Source organism: Diadema antillarum, unplaced genomic scaffold, assembly GCF_040938485.1.
Source record: "Diadema antillarum isolate AM-2024a unplaced genomic scaffold, OU_Dant_1.0 seq00000389_RagTag, whole genome shotgun sequence".
NCBI lineage: Eukaryota > Metazoa > Echinodermata > Echinoidea > Diadematoida > Diadematidae > Diadema > Diadema antillarum.
This window is the reverse complement of record NW_027271386.1, coordinates 262621-275728: the sequence shown is the minus strand read 5'-3', so window position 1 is coordinate 275728 and position 13108 is coordinate 262621. Positions and strand designations below refer to the sequence as shown.

At 36.0% G+C, this 13108-nt stretch overlaps 1 pseudogene; it reads left to right on the top strand.

Annotated features, from left to right (window-relative positions):
• The first annotated feature begins 6346 nt into the window (after positions 1-6346).
• On the top strand, positions 6347-8518 carry LOC139731949 (uncharacterized; annotated as a pseudogene).
• The last annotated feature ends 4590 nt before the right edge of the window (positions 8519-13108 follow it).

Below are 13108 nucleotides of genomic sequence, written 5' to 3'. Positions count from 1 at the left end.
CCATACAAAGCTATAATCCCAGATTATTAAGTCAATCACACACACACCAAAAAAAAAAAACAAGAACAAAAACAAGGAAACAACATTGTAGAGCTCTGCTTCCATAAAGCAGAGGTTGGTATCCTCGTGCTTGTCTAAATTAACTGTGGTGACCACCTATGTGTACTTATCATAGACGGCTGAGCTCCACTTCCACTTCTTTTTAATTATCAGCTGAGCTTAGTTTATTGCGTTACTTCATTTCTGTCGGTGAAGTGAAACGTTGTATATAGAGCTCTAGATGAATACTGGATCTGTAAAATAACATTTGTATTTTCTTTGATACGATGATGATTTCGACAGGGAGATTCTATTATCCCTTTTGAACTGATATCACTCATTTTGTGTGTGTGTGTGTTTGGTGTGTGTGTGTATGTGTGTGTGTGTGGGGGGGGGTGGTATGTGGAGTACTGATATTTCAACTTTCAGTATCTTGTAATTTTCACTTTCTATAACAAAATTGATGGTGTCATGTTAACATCAATTTGCCATTGTGTTTTACAGTGTAAAAAATGACATGTTCTAACACTAAATAATTTAGAAACAAATCATGTAGGACAATTAATATGGTAGAAAAATTAAGCAAGATATATGTCGTTATTCGATAGTTATTACATAACATAAAAAGTTTGCATTTGTAAATGCATTTCTGTGTATATATGTGTGTTTGTAAATGTCTGCATGTTGTTTAGCTTTCATTACGACAGACAAAAATGTTATTTCAGTAATGAAGTATTTTTTTTTTCAAGGAAATCATGAAATTATCTTATTCTAATATGAATGTCATTTCCTAAATGGGTAAAGATAAGACCTATATATCATTAAGTTGAAGCAGGGAAATATGTTGAATTAGATTTTTGATAAAGTTAGTTAACATAATTGTTTTTCTCATCATTTTGACTATTATCTGCAGAATAGAATCAAATCTTCACATCTCTGTGGACTCTCAGGCAAGTGAAAGTGACAGTAGGCTCCTGTGAGAAACAAAGGGAGCCCGGAGGAATTGGTAAAATAATGTTACGCACTCCACCTTTTTACTAATATTTTTTCTTTCCTAGCGAAAATTTACAACCCTTAAAAAACAATAAATTGTTCTATATTCTGTGGCCAAAATGAGGCCCATTTATAACTCCAATGGTCTCCTTTTTTTTTTTTGCAACCAATTGCTCTAAAATTTTGAACAGGGTTAAAACAAGGGATAATTTTGAAGTCGATGTCATCAACATTTTTGCAAGGACACCATGTTGGTTTGAGGTTTCACAAAATATGAGATAGAACGAAAAAGGGGACATCATATGCCCGCTGGATGCCCTTAGAGCTGCCTCCAAAGTTTCCTTAATGTCATCATTTGAGGAAACCGTAGCATGCTTCAAAGTGTAAAGACAACGAGCACAAATGTAGCAGTCCCGCTGGAGGGCGACAATCCCATCAGCCGAGGAAGAGAACCCGCAAAAGCAAGCAAGAATGCATAGACCAAGAAATTATGATGTTTCTTGAGAATAATACGCAAGAACAAGATGGGAACACATTGTTTTTCTACAGTATGGCCAAACTGACAAGCAAATTGCCTCCCATGAAAGAACTGATACTCAGATTAGACATTCATAAACTTGTTAATGAGGCATTCTGTGCAGAAGAATAAACATAGAATGAGGTGAACCCGTCTAATATACTGGAATTATGTCCTAACGAACATGACGAAGGACGCATTAAATATTGGGAGTAACGATTTTCCTTTTCCAAAGTATTAAAATGAAAATGAGAAAAAAAAAAACAACTTATTTTTGATCCCATCACAAGTGTCTGTCATTTGTGGTAATACTTGCGCTACTACACTGATTTCATGTTCTTGACATGTACTCCTTGTGATATTTTAGATTCAAAGATAGAGTATGTAAGCAGAAGCAATGACAGAATATAGTATATTACTCCTTTTTTAAACCCCTTCCCCCACCCCCAAAAAAGAAATAAAATAACAATAATCCTGAACGTTGAAGAACATTTTATTTGAGGTGAGTGCAATTCAAAAACAAAAGTATTTACTTCGGAACTTTTCCTCGGGGCATGCATTACTTTTATTTACTTACATTTCATTTAGGAAATTGAAACAATTCGAACTCCAATTTGCGCACACCTAACTTTGCTGAAAGCTTTATTTTTCATATTTAAGTGGTGAGGGTGTCATAATGTTGTCAATAGATATTTTGTGAAAAGTGAATTGTGGGTTATATGGAATCTGGAAGTTAATAAATAATTTTAAAAGAGAATGTCAAAAACTGAACGGTGGCGTCAAGTTGAAAGTTCACACTGTTCATGTGTGTAATTGTGTTTTAACGTTTAAACATAATCTTACCCATGATTTTACCTTTACTTTCTTAAAGGTCTTGAATTCTTCCCTAACATGCACTTGCAGATTGTGTGTTTTAGGTTTAATGTTTGGGCAGGTATATCCAAGCTTTGTGAAAATATGGGAAACATTGAGATATATTTTCTTTTCTCGTGTTAAAAATCTGCATACCTTGTTAAGAAACAAAAGCTTATCTTAGTCACCTCTTTATCAAACGGTTTGTTCTTGATGAACTTTAGAAGATGATAGATTATCGTTTAGAGAGAATGATCAGAACTGAATGTTAGCTTGATTTTGTATGCTCACAATGTTTATGTCTGTAATTATTTCCATATTCAAACATAATAATCTTACACATAATATGGTTTGCAAATACCGTTGATTCCTTATAGGTTTGAATTCTTCACTAACATGCATTTGTAGATTTTATGTTTCAAGTTTTATGTTTTCGCAGGCGTACTCAAGCTTTTTGAAGTTATCACAAACATTGAGATGTATATTTTCTTTTCTCCTGTTAACAATCTGTGAAACTTGTTCGAAAAAAAAAAATTTCTTATCACAGTCACCTGTAATTTCAAATGGTTTGTTTTCGTTGAAATTTAGAAGACAATGAATTCTCTATAATAAAGAATGCCCTAAGCTGAATGGTAGTGTCAAATTATTGTAAGTTGACACTGTTCATGTGCGAAATTATGTTATACGTTGAAATATCATAATCTTACCCATGAATGGTGAATACCGTTGCTTTCTTAAGGTCAGGAATTCGTCACTAATATGCACATGCATATTGTATAATTTTAGTTTAGTGTTTGCGCAGGCGCACTCAAGCTTTGTGAAGATATCATAAAAATTGAAATGTATTTTTTTTCTCCAGATAAAAATCTGCATACCTTGTTTAAAAAAGAGCTTATGAATTGAATTGTTCTTTCGAATGGTTTGTTCCGGTTGAAGTTTAAGAAAAACACATCTTGTGATGTTATCACTATGGTTGAAATATTCAACTATGCTTATCTCACACAAGTTTTAAAAGCATCTTATTGTGGCAATGTAGTGTGTTATTTCCTGTGGAAAAACATAGACTATCGTACATTGGATATTAAGATTGCTCGGTATTAATGGCATTTAGCAAATTAATTATTTTTTCTTCTCTTTTCCACATCTTGTTTCTTGTCTCGATAACAGCTTTTAATAGAATGTAACTAACGATCAATGCAGTGTGACTTCAACACACAGCTCTCACAATTAGATTTCTCCATCTTGACCAAAACTCTTGTTTACATCCAGCAATTTTTCAAAAAATAATCCCACTCATGACAGTATATTACACTCCTTTCTTTCAATTTTTTGGCATGAAATGAATTTGACACCGTATACTCATGATATGTACTCTCAGACTATTCACGCCACACAGTACATAGGAGGCTGCGTCTACCTGAATGCCTACTAATCACTGAATTGCTAACTTCTTGAGTATGCATTTATTGTGCATGTTACACACCACCGCGACATAAGACTGCTCTGCCCTATACTTTGGCAAAAGGAAGCAAGTGACATTTTTATGGATATTGACTTTTTTATTGATTTGGCATATTGGAAGCATGCTATATTTAATTATAAAATCCAAACTTCGGTCCATTTCTGAGATATTTGGGTGGCAAAAGGAAGTAGGTGCACAAAAGTGCACAAAAAATGGCAAAAGGAAGCAATAACAGCAACTACATTGACCAATCACAATCCACCACCCATACTGTTCAGGTCCTCCTAATGCTTCAGCAGCCAATCGACGTGAACAGCAATTACATGCACATTCACAGTGACCGGTGCACTGACAGTTAATCAGTCACACTCGTGGATGTCAGTGACAAGATGGTGAAGTTCCATGAATTTTTCGCCCATCTTAGGGAGAGGTGAGTTGCTATTCTTTCTGCTAATCCTTGAAATGCGACTGTATAAAAAAAAATCAAGCCTTATAGTTTTAAATGTGGGAAAGCTTTTAAAGATTGAAAATTAACCTGAGAGATACATGCCAGACAAACTAAAGTTAAGCCCTAGACATAGTCTAACGTCAATAACTGGTGAGTCACTACCTTCCCTGACTCGCCACTCACCTGGACTTGCCTGATACGATCCGTCCAATTCAAAAATATCTCTACTGCTGCAGGATCTATTTTGTCCAGCAGTAAAATGTTACAATATATTCTTCCGCGGGTGTTACGTTAGGTCTTTGCAAACAGAAAGCGGAAAAATACGTGCATGGAACTACGGAAAAATTAACTTGCGCGTGCGTACACTGAAACATCAGTGAAATCGGTTCGGGTGACGATGAGTGGGGGACCCTATTGTCGAGTCGTTTTATCCATAATCAGATGACGTGAACTTTCATTTTTTTAAATATATTATATCTTAGGATGTGTAGATGAGGCTTGTACCATTTTTAGTTCAGGGACGGGATTTACTTAAAGAATAAAAGAGGGGTGGCGACTCAACCTACAACCCCCTACATATTTGAAGAGCTTGCTTCCAAAAGGCGCTAAATCCACTGAAAAATGATAGATTTAGCGCCCCTGGAAGCAAGCTCTTCAGATTTGTTCACGAAAACGACGACTCACCATAGAACTGGCGAAATGTTCGCATACAGGTTTTATGTGATTTAGGGTGCGTTGCATGATGCACGCGGTGGTGGATTTTACTGAGTGTTGCATCTATTGTTTTACCCTGTTGTCAGTGCATTTGTGTGTGTATGTGTGTGTGTGTGTGTGAATAAATATTGTTCAGATGATGACAGAATATCAAAATCAAAATTTCGACGAAACTGAAGACTTAGTATTGTCTGAAAATCACTATAAACTTACTACTGTAAATGATGATGTTTGTTTTTGTACTTGACTTGCAATTATTCTAATAAAGTTATTTGCCCAAATGACAGTGTATTGTGTGATTTGTAATGGAGTTACTGTAAGTTACCTGTGTATGTGTGTGTGTGTGTGCAAGTGATGTAAATGTGTGTGTGTGTGCTCGTTCGTATGGGGGAGGGTGGTTATGATATTTAAGATAGGATTTGCAGCAGTATGTAATTGTAAGGTCACAGGGATTTTTTCTTTTTTTTAGGTCGGGGAGGGTATGCTATGTTTTGGTAATTTATTTTTTTCCTTTTTTTTTTTTTTTTTTTAAGGTTGGGGAAGGTATGCTATGTTTTGGTAATCTATTTTTTCCCTCTTTTTCATAACTTTATACCACCTGTTATTCCGGACTATTTGTAAGGGGTTCTGTCCTCCATGTCTTGAAAAAAATCCAGAGGGGGGGGGGAGAATATGTATCATGCTCATCGAAAGCACCTCAAAATAAATGTACAGCGGCATAGAAATTTCTTTCCTTCTCTCTTGTTATTTCTTTCTTTCTTCTTCTCCCTCTCTCTTTACCAGGTTCTGTCGAGTATACCAGCGGCTCTCCCCAGTCGTCCATTTCCCCTCACACCTAACTTGCCCCCGTCCTCAGAGGGTTAGTTAAGTTTTTTACTTTTACTTAGTTACTTTTTTATTTTTTTTAGTTCAGAGTAATGAAGTATGTAGATGTGAAGTTATTTCTTTTATTCTTCTTCTCCCTCTCTCTTTACCAGGTTCTGACGAGTATACAAGCGGCTCTCCCCCAGTAGAGTCCCCAGTCGTGTGTCTCCCCTCGCATCTAACTTACCCTCGTCCCCAGAGGGTAAGTTATGGGATTTTTTTCTTGTCTTAATTCATAGAGTTATAAGGTAAGTACGTGTGAAGTTATTTCTTTTTGTTTATTCTTCTCCCTCTCTCTTTACCAGGTTCTGCCGAGTATACCAGCGGCTCTCCCCAGTCGTGCGTTTCCCCTCCCATCTAACTTGCCCTCGTCCCTAGAGGGTTAAGTCATGGGATTTTTTTATTGTCTTAATTCATAGAGTATGTACATGTGAAATTATTTTATTTTTTTTATTTCATGATTTTTTTGTTTATTTTTTATTTTTATTATCTTATTTTTTCTTCTCCCTCTAATGTCTACTTCACACGCTTGCACAGCAAAATAGGTGAATGGATGATTGATCCCACTCCTCTCCTCAATGACAGTTGTCTCCTTTTCAAGGAATTTTCCCCAAAGAGAAATGAGATGCACAGCGCGCTCTACCAGCCAACTACATGGAACACGTTGAGCATCCCACCAAACAAGCTCTGTCCATTGTGCTCCACAACATGTTTGTTTGTGTCTCCAGACAACTAGAAGAACACTTGCCTGGTGGGGGATTTCACAATGGAAATGTACAGCTATGAAATACAGATACTTCAACATGTCCCAAAGATGATCTTTCGGCAGAAAGAATGTTTGCAGTCCTTGATTATCTGAGAAGGAAGATGCCGAATGCAAACACGGTATCGTTTGAGGGGATGCTTCTGTGGTCGCTTCACCTCAAACTCTACCAGAGCAAGAGTGCTGCCCTGAAGAAGCTGACTGCTGAACGATTGCAAGAAACCAGAGAAAAGAAGGACGCTAAGCAGCGTTCTGTAACAAAGTTGGCAGCAGAAAACACCTGCAACGCAATCAGCTTTGGTGGTATGATCCGCAGCATTTCCACTGACGTTAACAAGATGATGGTAAAGTTAAATCCTAACTAGAAATATCACTGAAGGTGATTAATACCCCCGCCCCGTGACGACAGTCTTACCCAAGGAATGATCTTTCCTTGATCTTCTGCCATTTAAATGCCGTTACCATGGCAACGCAGCTTCCGACACGTCCGAAAAATATGTCTTACACATCTTCCCACCAAGACTATTGTGTGTGCCACATTTCATAAGCTTTTGTCAAAAAACTGAGGAAGTACTAAAATCCGCAAGATCTTTCCTTGATCTTCTGCCATTAATATGCCGTTACCATGGCAACGTACTTTCGGGTACTGTCAAAAAATGCGTCTTGCACATCTACAACCAAAGGCACACATCTGTACCAAGTTTCATGGAAATTGGGCAAAAACTGAGGAAGTAGTTTGCAACACAAAATTTTCCATCATTTTGGCTCATAATATGTGAGCTGTTACCATGGCAACATACATTTTGTCACTGTCAAGAAATGTGTCATGGTGACCTATATCCTAAGACAAACATTCAATATGAATTCCATGAGAATTGGAAGAACACTGATGAAGCAGTTTTGCCATGAAGCATTTTGCCCTATATTTTACCAATAACCTGCCGTTACCATGGCAACGCACTTTTTGCCACTGCGGAAATATGTGTCTTGCACATTAACATATTCAGATGAACATCTGTACCTAATTTCATAAAAATTGATCAAAAACTGTGGGAGGAGTTCGCGACGCAAGATTTGTACCCATTTTTGCCCATAATATGCCGTTACCATGGCAACGTACTTTTGGGTACTGTCAAAAAATACGTCTTGCACATCTACAACCCAAGGCACACATCTGTGCCAAGTTTTATGGGAATCGGTTGAAAACTGAGGAAGTAGTTCGCGACGCAAGATTTGCAACGGACCGACCGCCCAACCGCCCAACCGCCCGACCGACCGCCCGACCGCTGATTCCTATATACCCCCTTCAAACTTCGTTTGGCGGGGGTATAATGATGTAGATCATCTTCATGTCCAGTTAAAGCATTGGAAAACTGCCGGCAAGGGAGGAATCCCAAAGGACTTGTTCTACCTTACCAAGGCTGGGAAGAAACTATACATAAATGATCTTGGAGCTAACTTAAAAGAGATCATCCATCAAGTCAAGGAACCACGAGATATTGAGCCCCAAGCTGGCCCTTCTCAGGACTATGACAAGGACAAGTTGAGAGACGAACTCAAACAGAAGTACCTTGCGAAAATGTCCCCTACCAAGATAAGAAGGGCCCTTTTCCATCACACCGAATTATTCAACAGCGAATTCTCCATACTTTCTTGGAACTAGGAAGTGACCAAATGGTTGGGTACAAGGGTCTTATCATCAGAGAGGCAACTGAGGATGACCTCGAACACCTTGTTGAGCGGCAGAACAAAAAGCTTATTCCGCAGTACAAGTTTTATACCATAACTTATGATCAGCCATATGAAGACCTGTATTGCTACCCTTTGGAGAAAGAATGGGAAGCTGGATGCTTGGAACTTATTTAATTTGTTATACATTAAACCTCAGGTGATATCAAAGTAATTACTCTAGTCCCAAGGACCTTTTTAATATAACAAGATTCTACTATACATTATACAATTCCCCTGAAATGGTACTCATGCCAACTGGAATGTGTTACATACACATGTAAGTATTATCTGAGCCAGCAGTGGCACAAAAATTTACATGTGAATTGGTCGAGGTATTGACAAGAACTTTTCGGCATATTTAATGAGCTCATGGTTCGGAATATGTGTAAGTGAGGCTAATTAACATGTACGCATGCCATTAAAGCTCATGAAACTTGAACATTCCTTTTTCTCAGATTTGGTGTGGATGGCGCAGTGTACTCTCGTCATATAACAATTTGCATACATAATTAGGTGAAATGCGTATTTATGAGGCTAATTTGAATATTCGAATAATCATTGACCGGCAAAAAGTTCCTTCATTAAAGCACATTACACGCACAAAATTGGGTGAAAATTGGTCAATCCGTTGAAGAGTTACAGCACTTTCGCACATTGATTAGGTGACATTTGACCTTTTTATATTTGACCTTTCATCAAGAATTTACCTTGTCCCATGGGTCGAAAAATGCAACGGAAGCATACTTTGCCGCTTTATAGCGCAAAAACGAATCAGTGAATTGTGATAATTTTTTGTTTGCTAGATCCCCCTTAGCTCTATTAAAGGAATAGTACAGTATTGGTGGAGATGAGAAATGGGCTTTTAACTTGTTTTGAGATACAAAAAAAAAAGCAACCCACTTTAATGATGTAGTACGGAGCATACCATATTAAGACGAATTCAAAATTCATTTGATGAAAATGGGGTTCGGAATGACTGAAACATCCAAAAACAAAGTACATCAGAGCGATCGTAATAAGGTGTGGGTCCCATACTTTATCAGAAACGCTCTTTTTTTCGCTCAATTGTCATCAAATAAACGTTGAATTCCTCATAGAATTACATGTTCTTTCTTATTTCATATAAGGTTTCTCATCTCACTAAAATGTTACAAATCTGAAATTAGGTGTCAACCCAAGCTATACGATCCCTTTGATAAATCATCTTCTTTTCATGTAGAGTATACATATTTTTGTCCAAAAAAAAGGTGAAATATTGGTAATTTCGCGTTTTGGGGTCAAAATGGCTGAATGCAGCATTTTTGGAACTTTGGGTTTTTTTGCCGTATCTCGAGAACCGATGGATAATTTTTAATAATTTTTCAGATTATTGAATGTCTCACTCCTCTCTACATGTTGAAGTCAAAAAGTCATTTTGACATTTTCAGAATTGATTTACTCAGAATGAAACTCTTCTGAAATTGATGCTCTTTAATTCTATTGTGAAACTGCTAGTGTTTTTCAAACGTAATGTTAAAATGAATCAATGTTCAGTATTTGAATAAAACAATCAAAGTTTTTGAGTACATGTGCATAAAGTGTTTACTAGAATTTTCACCTTTTTACATCCCTTGATAACAAATACAAGTACATTTTTGTACATGTATCAATTTACTATTGGGATAGAGGACATGTAATCATGTTTACCAATGAATACAGTACCATGTTACATGGACGCCGTGTCATTGAAAGTAATATCTGCATTGGTTTAAGAAATGATACTCAAGTAAATGTCTGGTTGGCATATTTTTTTTTCCTTTCCAACTGTATTTCATATTTTATGCAAAACAAAGTAAAAAGTATAAAAGATGGTCATAAATTCTTTTATATATATATATATATATATATATTAATATGTAATATTTTATAATGATATTATAATATTACATATAATATAATATTTAATATATAATATTTTACCTGTGTTACACAGGACAGGGTGTCCACGCAACATCGGTATTTCAGTATGTAATACCGTATATACTGTAAAAAATGCGACATGCGACATGTTTATGAACTAAACACAGTGTTGAAAATCTAAACATTTTGTTTAACATTTAAACATCCGGTATTTATAGCACTTGTAAAGTACGTGTATTGAGAGTTAAAGTGTATTATCTACAAATGTCAAGCCAGTAGTCCATCAAGCCTTCACCCTGCCTTCAGCAAGTGCTCGTAAGGGTGGGCTCCCATTGCTGGTTGGCAAGAGGGTAAGAAGGCCCAAGAATAAACTGTTTGAAAAAATTAGGAAAGGTTAAATAAGAATGCAAAAAATCAGAATTTTCTTAAATGAAAGAAGTCTTATGAAAGAAATTAATACATATTTTAATGAAATATATTCTTAAGGGCATATGGCAAACTTTATGACTGCAACTTACAATACTGAAATAATCGATTCAACATGTGACATTCTATATAATTTGTTTCACTTTGTGATGTACATGTATATGACAATGCACGAAATAAAGCTTGTTTGAAAACGAAATTTCTGAGTATATTGTCTTTATGTGTCTAGTTTTCTTCATTCAAGGCACCTGGAAGGAGGAATGTCCAGTACTCAGGTTTATTTTTATGATGTCATTTTTGTATTGAGTCGTGTGATAAGTATTGAACAAATATTTTATTTTCTTTCTCATTTTTTCTTTTCTTTTGAAAATTCATATACATTTTGTGTGAATATACTTTATGAATTATTTTCATGTGTGCAGATTATGATTTAAAGAGTATGATTTCTCTTATTGATGGGTGAAAATTATGATTTACAGTTTATGAATTAATTTGTGTGTGTTGATTATGATTTGCAGATTATGATTTCTTTATGTTGCCTTGACTTAAGGAAAATTGTATGATGCATGATATTCAATACCGTTTTGCACCATTTTGATTGAATGAAAGGGGCAAAAAATAAACATGAAACTATTATCAATCTTATCCACACAGGTACAGCATCGTTTTGATAACGAAGAATACAGTGGGAAAGTCTTGGGACTAGTACAAGGATACCCTCAGTGGTTCAATGTCAAGTATGACGAGGATGATGCTATCTATATATATCACCTCCTGGAAGACTACAAGCAGGTGACCTGAAAATTGTTTGTTACGTAAATGCAAGCTTGCATTGGTGAAATATGAAAATTAATCTATACTGCCCATTCAAGATAAAAATAAATGTCATTTTTAATTATGGAGAAGTGAATATTTACTTCTTGAAATAATCGTTATGCTGTATACTTTTTTTTAAAGTGCTGATAGTAGTGGTAGACCTAATGGGGACAATGATTTTATTTTTAAATGCTGTACTTACACCGATTTTTAATTTCACTTTTCAGATTTCACAGATTCTCCTGTTCCGTAAAGTATCACGTTTGTACTTGGATTTGACTGCTACACCTTGGACATCTTTCCCCCCTTGTACCTTTCCTCAGGCCGAAGGTGTGACTCCAGCAAAAATCTGGCTGCCATTGGTACTGACACCCCCTTCTTTGACCCCTGTCCCTGAAGAAAACCAGAAGGCCGAGAGTTTTGCAGTAAGTATAAGTGATTGAATGCTTTGAGTTTCAGAATTCTTAGTTAACAAAAAAAAAAAAAGAAGAAATGATATCATTGCTTCTTTCAGAGCTGATGTTGGTATCTCTCTTCTTTCTCTCAACAAAGGTGTGACTTCAGCAAGCATTTGGCTGGCATTGGTTACTGACACCCCCTCCTTTGACCCCTGTCCCTGAAGAAAGCCAGAAAGGCTGAGACGAGTTTTGGAGGAAGTATAAGTGATTGAATGCTTTGAGTTTCAGAATTCTTAGTTAACAAAAAAAATGAAAGAAAAGAAATGATATCATTGCTTCTTTCAGAGCTGATGTTGGTATCTCTGGCATCATATTTATTTTGACATCAAAGACATATACATTAATTTATGCATATGATTTGCATAAACAAAGAAATATGATTTAGAGTTTCTAACATATATTTGAATCAGAAACCTTATGAAGTTAGCATAAAGTGTGAAAGATATTATTTCAGATGTAACAAACAATGGACCAATTATATCCATGTACTCAATGCTGTATTAAAAAATCTTCATGAAGCAAGGTGACAAATTATGCAAATTGAAGCTAATTAAAATTAAATATGGATTAATTTGCGATTTTTCAAAGTGTAGAACAATTCATAAGCTTTAATATGAATGGTCATGAGATACACCTTTTATAATCATCTCCATATTATCATTGTTATGAAAATCATAATACATTTTGGTGAAAAATATACAAATTACGGCTCATTTGATATGCATTAATTTGCATTTGTAAGATTAACGTCAAAAAATCGTACTTTAATGTGTAGAGCAAGTCATAAGCTTCAAAATGAATGGTCACAAGATACAAGAAACAATGTGGCACCGCTCGGAGTAGGTTAGGTAGACTCAACACGTGAGGTAGACTTTCTAGGTCATGATTGTTAGAAATGTTAGATAGGGGTCTATCTTTAGACACTCTTGCTAACACAGTTAGAGTTCTAGAACTTCTACTAGTCTAACTAACGTTAGGCCTACAGTTAGTCAGTGTTTATCAACTTTGTTACAGACCGTAGCGTTAGGCCTAATGTTAACGTTTACTTAAGACCCTACCGTTAGAGCTAGGCTTAACGTTAGATTCTAACGTTCTTGTCGTTAGGCCCTAGACTGCGTCTTTAAAT